At 43.5% G+C, this 9,673-nt stretch overlaps 1 long non-coding RNA gene across 1 annotated transcript; it reads right to left on the bottom strand.

Annotated features, from left to right (window-relative positions):
- Positions 1-2,436: 2,436 nt before the first annotated feature.
- Positions 2,437-3,464, bottom strand: LOC115165399 (uncharacterized). The gene is made up of 2 exons (XR_003870155.1): positions 3,215-3,464; positions 2,437-2,860 (listed from the first exon to the last, which is right to left on the bottom strand). It is a non-coding gene; the product is annotated as an uncharacterized LOC115165399 (long non-coding RNA).
- Between the last annotated feature and the right edge of the window lie 6,209 nt (positions 3,465-9,673).

Below are 9,673 nucleotides of genomic sequence, written 5' to 3'. Positions count from 1 at the left end.
GATTTGTGGACAACATTTGAGATAAATAAGCTTTTGTGCATATGGAACATTTCTGGAATCTTTTATTTCAGCTCATGAAACATGGGACCAACACTTTACATGTTGCGTTTATATTTTTGTTCAGTATACATGGAAAACAAATTGGATTTTCCCGTCATGAACGTAGACCATCTCTTTATACAACTTTTAAATGTGCAATATGCAGAAATCACTTTGCAATTTCCTGGTTGCTTAAATTATAATAGTTCGCTTAATTTCAGCATATGTGACACAACAAGCCATGTATAACGTAGTGAATCATTGTACCATCTAAACCGCTTTGAAATATATTTTCATTAACCAAAAGTATTGTATTTTCAGCTGTTTGAAGCTGGTGTACAAAACAGAAAGTTAAAGACGCATAAAGGAAATTTAAGAACGGGAAGCATAGAAATAGCACAAATAGTACACATCTACTGCTTCTTAGACTTGCTTTCAATTAGAATGACAGATCCATAACTCATAGTACTATGTGAATATGGTCGGGTCATCCAGAAAGTTACATATTGCAGCTTTAACCCAATTCACATTAAAATTATGTTGGTTGGCAACTCAATGAAATATCAATCAAAACTGAATGTTAATCTGACATCTCTGCCCAGTGGAGTGATCAAAGAGTTTACCAGGTGAACATACTACAATCACTTTCTTTTGACAGACTGATCTGACACTGTCAATTTCAAGAAATCCAGTCAAAGGTCAGAGAGAGACCCATCTGCCTTTGAATGAGGACAATCAGAAGTGTCCATGAGCATCAGCAGTGCATCCTAAAGTCTTCCCTAAATCTGCACCCTCCCTCTGTTGTAGGTTGACAGGCCTACTTATGTTACTAACTTTTTGAATGGATGAATCTGTACTCAAAGACCTTAGATTGCATTTACACATATAATTGTGTTATGCTTCTCAGCTGGGAATGTTTTTCTCTGAAGCCTGCAGGTTAATGGCTAATGGCAGAAAGGGAAATGACCAGCTTAGTCTGCTTGGACCCCGGAGCAGCCAGAGAGGGACATCAGAACAAGCCCAACTTCACCAGTAAATCAAATCAAATGTTATTGGTCACATACACATGGTTAGCAGATGTTATTGCGAGTGTAGCGAAATGCTTGTGCTTCTAGTTCCGACAGTGCAGCAATATCTAACATGTAATCTAACAATTCCGCAACAACTACCTAATACACACAAAACTAAGTAAAGGAATGGAATATGAATAAATACATATAAATATATGAATGAGCAATGACAGAGTGGCATAGGCAAGATGCAATAGATGGTATAAAATACAGTACATACAAATGAGATGAGTAATGCAAGATATGTAAACATTATTAAAGTGGCATTATTAAAGTGACTAATGATCAATTTATTAAAGTGGCCAATGATTTCAAGTCTGTATGTAGGCAGCAGCCTCTCAGTACCACCATGGCTGAGGACACAGGGTGGAAGGTACCATGGTACATGACCCTACTACATGAGAAGGTTCATCATTTTATACCGATTGGTGTGGCCCAGTCTGAAAACCTCCCTGTAGACACTTTAAATGGCCCCTAGTAGATCTAGAAGGATCTGATGGTTGTTAGCACTATGGTTGGCTCAGTGAGGTGGAAACCATATTGGAGGTTGGTAGTGACTGTAGTTGAAGTATTGTAACCCCTCTTTTTACAGGAGCAGAATATACAGAAATCACTCACCTGTGTTTGAAGAAAAAATATTTGAAAAAAGACCAAGAGATCTGTGTGCTTCAGGAGAAGCTGACAGAACGGACTATTGCTGGCAATGAAGATGTGGTCAGACTAGTTTGCGAAAAAATATTTAGCTGTGTGACTTCATTACCTCATCACCAATAAATCGGTCAACAGTTGCGCTATCAGAAATAAGACAATGGAAATATGAGACTATAGTGGTACATAGTAAATGAATGTAATGGGGGTACATTTTGTTAGTGAAGAATTGGATAAAAGTACAGCTGCTGTGTATATTATTGGAAATGCGTGGAGGACATCTTGCCTCTCCCTAAATAGCATGGCTTCCTTCGCTTTATCACTGTTGACAGTTTTAATATTCATCACTGCATCCTGTATCAAAGTTTGGCTGTTCCTCATTAAAGTCCCGTAGATCACTTCACTATTCCCTTTTTGTTTACAAAGCTCTACTACACAAGCTTCCAACTTACTTACCTTCGTTGCTGAAGTATAAAACCATCAGTTACCAAACCCGTTCACAGGGTTGGTTATCTCTTGAGGTTCCTCAGGTCTCCAACATATTAGGTAAATCAACATTTAGTTTTAATGCACCTCACTGCTGGAAAAATTTGCAGAACTCATTACAATTAGATGTTCTGGTGCCGCTCGGGCAGTTTAGGGTGTTAATTGATGACGTAGTAGCTAAGGAATGTCACTGTTTTTCATACATTTAGTTTTTTTATTGATTGCTGCTTTCTTTTACATTGTATTGGTTGTTGTATTGTTGTGGTCAGGGTAACCTTGGAAATGAGACCCTGGTCTCAATGGGTTTTCCCTGAATAGATAAAGAATAATATAAAAACATTGTCCCAGTTTCAGCTGTGTCACTAGCCCCTCCTCTGTGTGTGACATTAGATCTTCTTCTGTGGTGTTGGAGCTGCTGATTTCCCTCATTAGATCTTCTTCTGTGGTGTTGGAGTTGCTGCTTTCGCTCATTAGATCTTCTTCTGTAATGTTGGAGCTGCTGCTTTCTCTCATTAGATCTTCTTCTGTAATGTTGGAGCTGCTGCTTTCTCTCATTAGATCTTCTTCTGTGGTGTTGAAGCTGCTGCTTTCACTCCCCCAGTCTCAGCTTGAGTTCCCTGTACATCAGTGAGAGTAAGAGGAGGGATTTTCTCCCCTTTCTGCTGCAGTTTTTGGTAAAACTTTCAATGGTCATCAATAAAAAAAATGTACCCTATAAATTCTTATGTTCACAGTTTATGTCTACATGCTAGGAAAGGCAACCATTAGTCAGGGCTTCATAAAACGTGAGTATTTGGTAAATAGGTGTTTCAACAATGGGTAGCATATCTGGTACTCAGTATATCCAAGGGTTTTTACCTTTTAGGAATCTGATATCTACAGGGTGAAAAAAAATGACCTGGACATATACCCAGCTTGTTACACAGTGATTTGTCACAAACTGTACCCAGACCTAAACTCCCTAGAGGTACCTGCATGGTGGGGAGAAGAGCCTGATCACTGACTTCAGTCTGGGGGTGTTGGGCTCCAGGAGAAGAGAACACAGCCTGGATGATCTTCAATCTCAGCCTTTCATGCTGGAAGACATGTAGTAAGGGATAAACGCCTGCGGAGAGTTCATTTTTCCGAGGTAATGTAAAAAACAGAGGCATTTATTCCTCTTATACCACAGTTGCCAAAGAAAACAATATTAAAGCATACATTTACTGGTAGAAATAACATTTCGTTGATATTTTCATTTTTATAACAATTATTTCTCATCTTTAGGTTGCTAGAGGCGTTGTCGTTTGTTCGATTAGTTCGATATTTATGGACGCGAAACATATTTATTTTCTGTTGCCATGCTCAGTAACAATGTTCTTATAACTTGCTTGCTAGCTATGGCTAACACAGAGGTCGTGACTGTGTTAGCCGTAGCTAGTTGGCTAGCTAGCAAGCAAGGGACAAGAACGTTGCCAGCGAGCAGTGGTGCTAAGTATTTAAGTAAAAATACTTTAAAGTACTACTTAAGTTGTTTTTTGAGGTATCTGTACTTTATTTATATATGGAAACTTGGCTTTCGAAGACTTTAGAAAGGCAGGGCAGGATGGATATAGGTCTGCAACAGTTTGGGTCTAGAGTGTCACCCCCTTTGAAAAGGGGGATGACTGCGGCAGCTTTCCAATCTTTAGGAATCTCGGACGATACGAAAGAGAGGTTGAACAGACTGGTAATAGGGGTTGCAACAATGGCGGTGGATAATTTTAGAAAGAGAGGGTCCAGATTGTCCAGCCCAGCTGATTTGTACGGGTCCAGGTTTTGCAGCTCTTTCAGAACATCTGCTATCTGGATTTGGGTGAAGGAGAAGCTGGGAGGCTTGGGCAAGTAGCTGCAGAGCAATTAGCTGCAGGGGTTGCAGAGCAGTTGGCCGGGGTTGGGGTAGCCAGGTGGAAAGCATGGCCAGCCGTAGAGAAATGCTTATTGAAATTCTCGATTATCATGGATTTATCGGTGGTGACTGTGTTTCCTAGCCTCAGTGCAGTGGGCAGCTGGGAGAAGGTGCTCTTATTCTCCATGGACTTTACAGTGTCCCAAAACTTTCTGGAGTTAGAGCTACAGGATGCAAATTTGTTTGAAAAAGCTAACCTTAGCTTTCCTAACTGACTGCGTGTATTGGTTCCTGACTTCCCTGAAAAGTTGCATGTCGCGGGGACTATTCGATGCTAGTGCAGTCCGCCACAGGCTGTTTTTGTGCTGGTCGAGGGCAGTCAGGTCTGGAGTGAACCTAGTGCTATATCTGTTCTTAGTTCTACATTTATTGAATGGGGCATGCTTATTTAAGATGGTAAGGAAGGCACTTTTAAAGAATAACCAGGCATCCTCTACACTCAGGATGAGGTCAATATCCTTCCAGGATACCCGGGCCAGGTTGATTAGAAAGGCCTGCTCGCAGAAGTGTTTTAGGGAGCATTTGACATTGATGAGGGGTGGTCGTTTGACCGCGGACACATAGCGGATGCAGGCAATGAGGCAGTGATCACTGAGATCAGGTTGGTCAGGATAATATCTATGAGGGTGCCCATGTTTACGGATTTAGGGTTGTACCTGGTGGGTTCCTTGATAATTTGTGTGAGATTGAGGGCATCTAGTTTAGATTGTAGGACTGCCGGGGTGTTAAGCATATCCCAGTTTAGGTCACCTAACAGAACGAACTCTGAAGATAGATGGGGGCAATCAATTCACATATGGTGTCCAGGGCACAACTGGGAGCTGAGCGGGTTCTATAACAGGCGGCAACAGTGAGAGACTTATTTCTGGAGAGATTCATTTTTAAAATTAGAAGTTTGGGCATAGACCTGGAAAGTATGACAGGACTTTGCAGGCTATTTCTGCAGTAGATTGCAACTCCTCCCTCTTTGGCAGTTCTATCTTGACGGAAAATGTTGTAATTGGGGATGGAAATCTCTGAATTTTTGGTGTCCTTCCTAAGCCAGGATTCAGACACGGCAAGGACATCAGAATTGGCGGAGTGTGATTTCTGGGCGTGGTAGGATAGATTCAGGGTACAGTGCAGGTAAACCTAGGCATTGAGTGACGATAAGAGAGGTTGCATCTCTGGACGCACTAGTTATGCTGGGTGAGGTCACCGCATGTGTGGGAGGTGGGACAAAAGAGGTATCTGAGGTATGTTGAGTGGGACTAGGGGCTCCACAGTAAACTAAAACAATGATAACTATCCTAAACAACAGTATACAAGACGTTGACATTTGAGAGAGACATAAAGCGAGGCATAAAGCAATCACAGGGGTTGATTGGGAGAGCTAGCTAAGACAACAATGGGTAAGACAACAACAGCTAATCAGCTAACATAACAACAGGTAAAATGGCGATGAATGGGCAGAGAGGGTCAGTTAACTACACTCATGGCCTGAGTTCGAGGCTGGGGCCGACAGATAAACTAAATAAACTAAATGGAGTACCGTGATTAATGAACAGTCCAGCAGGCGTCAGCTATGTAGCCAAGTGATCATAGGGTCCAGTGAACAGCAATATATGAAACAGGGAAGCCGCTAGGTAGTCGTTTCTACGCTAGCAAGCAGCGTTCCAAAAAAAGTTAGCAGGCCGGGGTAGAAGAAGCGTCTTCACCGATGTCCGGCAAAGGCCGGTTGAGGGCACAACGGATGGAATTATGTCGCCAGACCAGTCGTGATGGATCGGCGGGGCTCCGTGTCGACAAAGGGTCCAGGCCAGTTGGCAAGAGGTATTGTAGCTGGAGTAATTTAGTTTTCTAGCCGGGAGATGCGCCTGGCTCGAGGCAACTGGTGCTAACTTCGGGACAAGGGCGTTAGCCACTATAGCCACTCGGTAGCTGCTAGCTAGCTGCGATGATCCGATGCAAAGGTCCAGAGCTTACGGCAAGGTTCCGGTGATGTGGTGGATTCTAGTCGTGTTAGTGAAGAGTCCGGGAGGCATCAGCTGTGTAGCCGAATGATCATAGGGTCCACTGAGCAGGCCGGGAGATGGGCCTGGCTCAAGGCTAGCTTCGGGGCTGGGCCACTCGGTAGCAGCTAGCTAGCTGCGATAATCAAGAGTAATGGTCCAGGGCTTACGGCATGAATCCGCTGTTGTAGTGGAGAAAAACCAGGCTAAAAACAGCTGGTGTCTGTGCTAAAGGTAAAGGCCGCTAACAGTGACTAACGATAACTAAATAGCTAGTTAGATGCTGATGGCTAGCTTTTTTATCACGTTGGGTGAGGCGGGTTGCCGGAAGGTATATTTAATTTAAAAATGGAAAAAGAGGTTGAAATATATACAAAGAAAGACGAAGAAAAAAAATTACCCAGGAGAACGACAACGTCTGCACTGCTACGCCATCTTGTAAAAAAAAATGTTTTGTCACATGCTACACATGCACAGATGCGAGAGGAGTTCACCGACACAGCTGATATAACCTAGAGGATTTAGGGAGAAGAGGAGAGAGGGATAAAGTGAAGGAGCGAGACTAAGGTAGTTAAAGAGACTGTTCAACATGAATTTGTGTGTGGCCTCACCTGGTGTCCACACCACAGTAAGTGGCTGCAGAGACTTTATGCTGAAAAACATGAACGGACACACGAGGACAAACAATACAGCGTAGTTATAGAAATAATGAAGTGTTACTATTCTCCATGGTTGGCCCTCTTGCCTATTCTTTGAAGGTAGAAGGAGCCACAGTTATACACCTGAGCCTGCTTACTGCACAACACAATCCATCAATCAGATTGATACATCACTGTGTAGGTGTGGGTTATAGGGTGTGTAATTGTTCTACATTTTTTCAATATAGGTGAGTTAAAATAGCCTGTTTTGTTTTTCTACAGACATCACACCCTTACCTAAACAGCACCCTTACCTAGGAAGTAGAAATCAAAGGGAGAGAAACTGGGAATTGAATAACTGCCGTTGACATAGCTAAGTAAATGGAAGACTACTCTTATTGTAATGTGAATGGCTCTTAAAATAGCCTTTGGTTGTGCATAGTGTAGTCTATGGTGTTGCCAGGGAACAGTTCCCTCTTCGAATAAGTAGGTGAAGATTTCCTACACACTGATTGCCTCTCTTGCTGCGTTGTTGGACCACATCCTTGAAACATCCTGCAGAGCAGCAGACTTCTCCTCTGGCACACAGTGGAGAGCTGCAGATCCCCTACTGGTCCTTGTGTCCATCCTCATGAAGGACACAGGTAGTCTTCACACACCTGAATTCCTCCAGGAGGCAGTCCCAGATGGCCCTGGTCACCCAACCTTGCAGTGCCCTACACGGTAACTAGGTAATCGTTTTGAAAGAATCTCCAGTTACAAGGTATCTGTAGGAATATGGAAGATGTCATTAGTAGACTTTTACATCACCATGTCATTGTGGATTACTAATTGTGGATTACAAATCATGATAACATTGGAGTGATAGACACACACATGTGCATGTGTAGCATGTGACAATAACAGGATCATATCAAGGATAGCATCACAAATGAATACATAAATACCACTTGAAGCTTGATGATGAGTTGATCATTTGATTCAGCTGTGCAGTGCTAAGGCAAAAACAAAAATGTGCACCCCTTTGAGTCCCCAGGACCAGGACTGAGAACCACTGCTCTTCATTGGGATCTCTTTATATGTAGGCAGGCTTTCATAGCTCTCTTTATCTGAGGACAGAAAACCTCACAAGAAACGGACTTCATAATACTCAAATTACACAAATTACTGAATATTATGTTACTATTATCTCCGTCCTCACTTCTAGGGACTGGAACTGCACAAAATGACCTGCCTTATCCAGAAAAGCCTACTCTCTCACTTTGACAGTTGGGGCTGCTATCCTTTCACCCTCCTCCATGGTTGTTAGCTAGCTACCTACAAATGCATTTGGAGTTTGTTTTTTACAGTGATAAATACATCAAGATAGCTAGCTAATATCTAGTTAGGTAGCTAGTGATATTTCATTCACTTAGCTAGCTATCTATAAAGTATGTAAAGTTGGTTAGAAATCTAGCTAGCCAACTAGCTAACTCATTTAGCAGCTCATTTGAGTTAGCCTGCACCGTAGCTAGTTAGCCAATAATACGTCATTTTTTTTACATTTTAGAAATGTATTTACATGCTTGAATAGGTTCTCCCAGCCATGTGGACAATTGGAATAAGGGAAACAGAGCGTCTGTCAACAGAGCGTTTTAGAGCATAGTACTATTGAACTATTTACCCATTTAATAACCAGACCGTCATACAAACTTGCTATGCTGAATTCTTGACGCACAATCGAACATGCTGCTATATGCTGACATCAAGCCCACAAGCGAGTCACAATGGGCGGCCTAAACGGCACGAGGCAATTTACCGCTATCTAGTGTACATGCACCGTAACACTACAACTCCGTGTGCATCTATTAGTATGGTGGCTCTTGCTGCCACAAACTGTAATTTACCTTACACAACTTGCCCACTGGCTTGTTCTATGTGTGTGTTGTGAATTGCTCTAACATGCTGCTCTGCTAATTACCCTGCTGGTTTTTTTGCAGAGTGTAAGAGTATTGTGGTGGGCTTTCCACTACATTGAAACATTAACTTTGGAGTTCCTTAACGAAGTTACTCCATCATATGTTGCTGTTTTTACTGCTTGGATATTAAACCGGCTAGGTAATATTGCAGTTGGCGTAAAACAAAAACAAAAAAGCAAATCAAGAGTTACTGGGTAATTTATCCCTCACCGGGTTCCTATTCCTCCAAGTGGGTCACGACATAAGCTTTCCCAGGGACCCCTGCTCCGTGGCCTTGTTGGCTTGGCTGAGCTTATGGCTTCACTTTGTGAAATGGTGGACAGTGATGACTCTCCATCTGTCCCCATCTCTGCTAAGTTCTATGAGGCCTTGCAGGGGAGCTGGGCCTCTGCCAGGGGGCACTTCCGACTCACAGCAGAAACTGGACCATGGAGTTATGTTGCGGGCGCAGAGTCAATCGGCCTCCGGGAGTACCCGACCATGGACACCATGATAGCTGCCATGGTCCTCCCGGACCGGGAGATTATAGGGCGGAACCCCCGACTGAAGCCAGGACCCCCCAGAGTCTTTGATGCAGACCTGAAAGCCACATATGGGTCCCTCTGCTCTCTTGGCCACCTTACCAACGCGGCCATGCTGCTGCAGGCCTACATGCAGGCTCTGTTGCCCCGGGTGCAGGAGGGCACAGAGGAGCTCCTCCGGGAAGCAATGGAGGTGTTTCGCCTGCTTCCCTGCTCCAGAGGGATGTGACCCGCGCCAACAGACAGGCCATCTGTGGCTGGCCCAATCCCGTCTGCCAGCTGCTCTCCAGTGCACATTTGCACTCTCCCATCACCTCAGGTCTGACATTTGGCCCAGGGGTTGATGACATTCTGGAGCAGACCGATAAGATTCGTAGGGACCCGGGAGACCCTGA

Source organism: Salmo trutta, chromosome 28 (genome assembly GCF_901001165.1).
Source record: "Salmo trutta chromosome 28, fSalTru1.1, whole genome shotgun sequence".
Classification (NCBI taxonomy): domain Eukaryota; kingdom Metazoa; phylum Chordata; class Actinopteri; order Salmoniformes; family Salmonidae; genus Salmo; species Salmo trutta.
The sequence above is the reverse complement of the archived record's forward strand: the minus strand, read 5'-3'. Positions and strand labels throughout refer to the sequence as shown.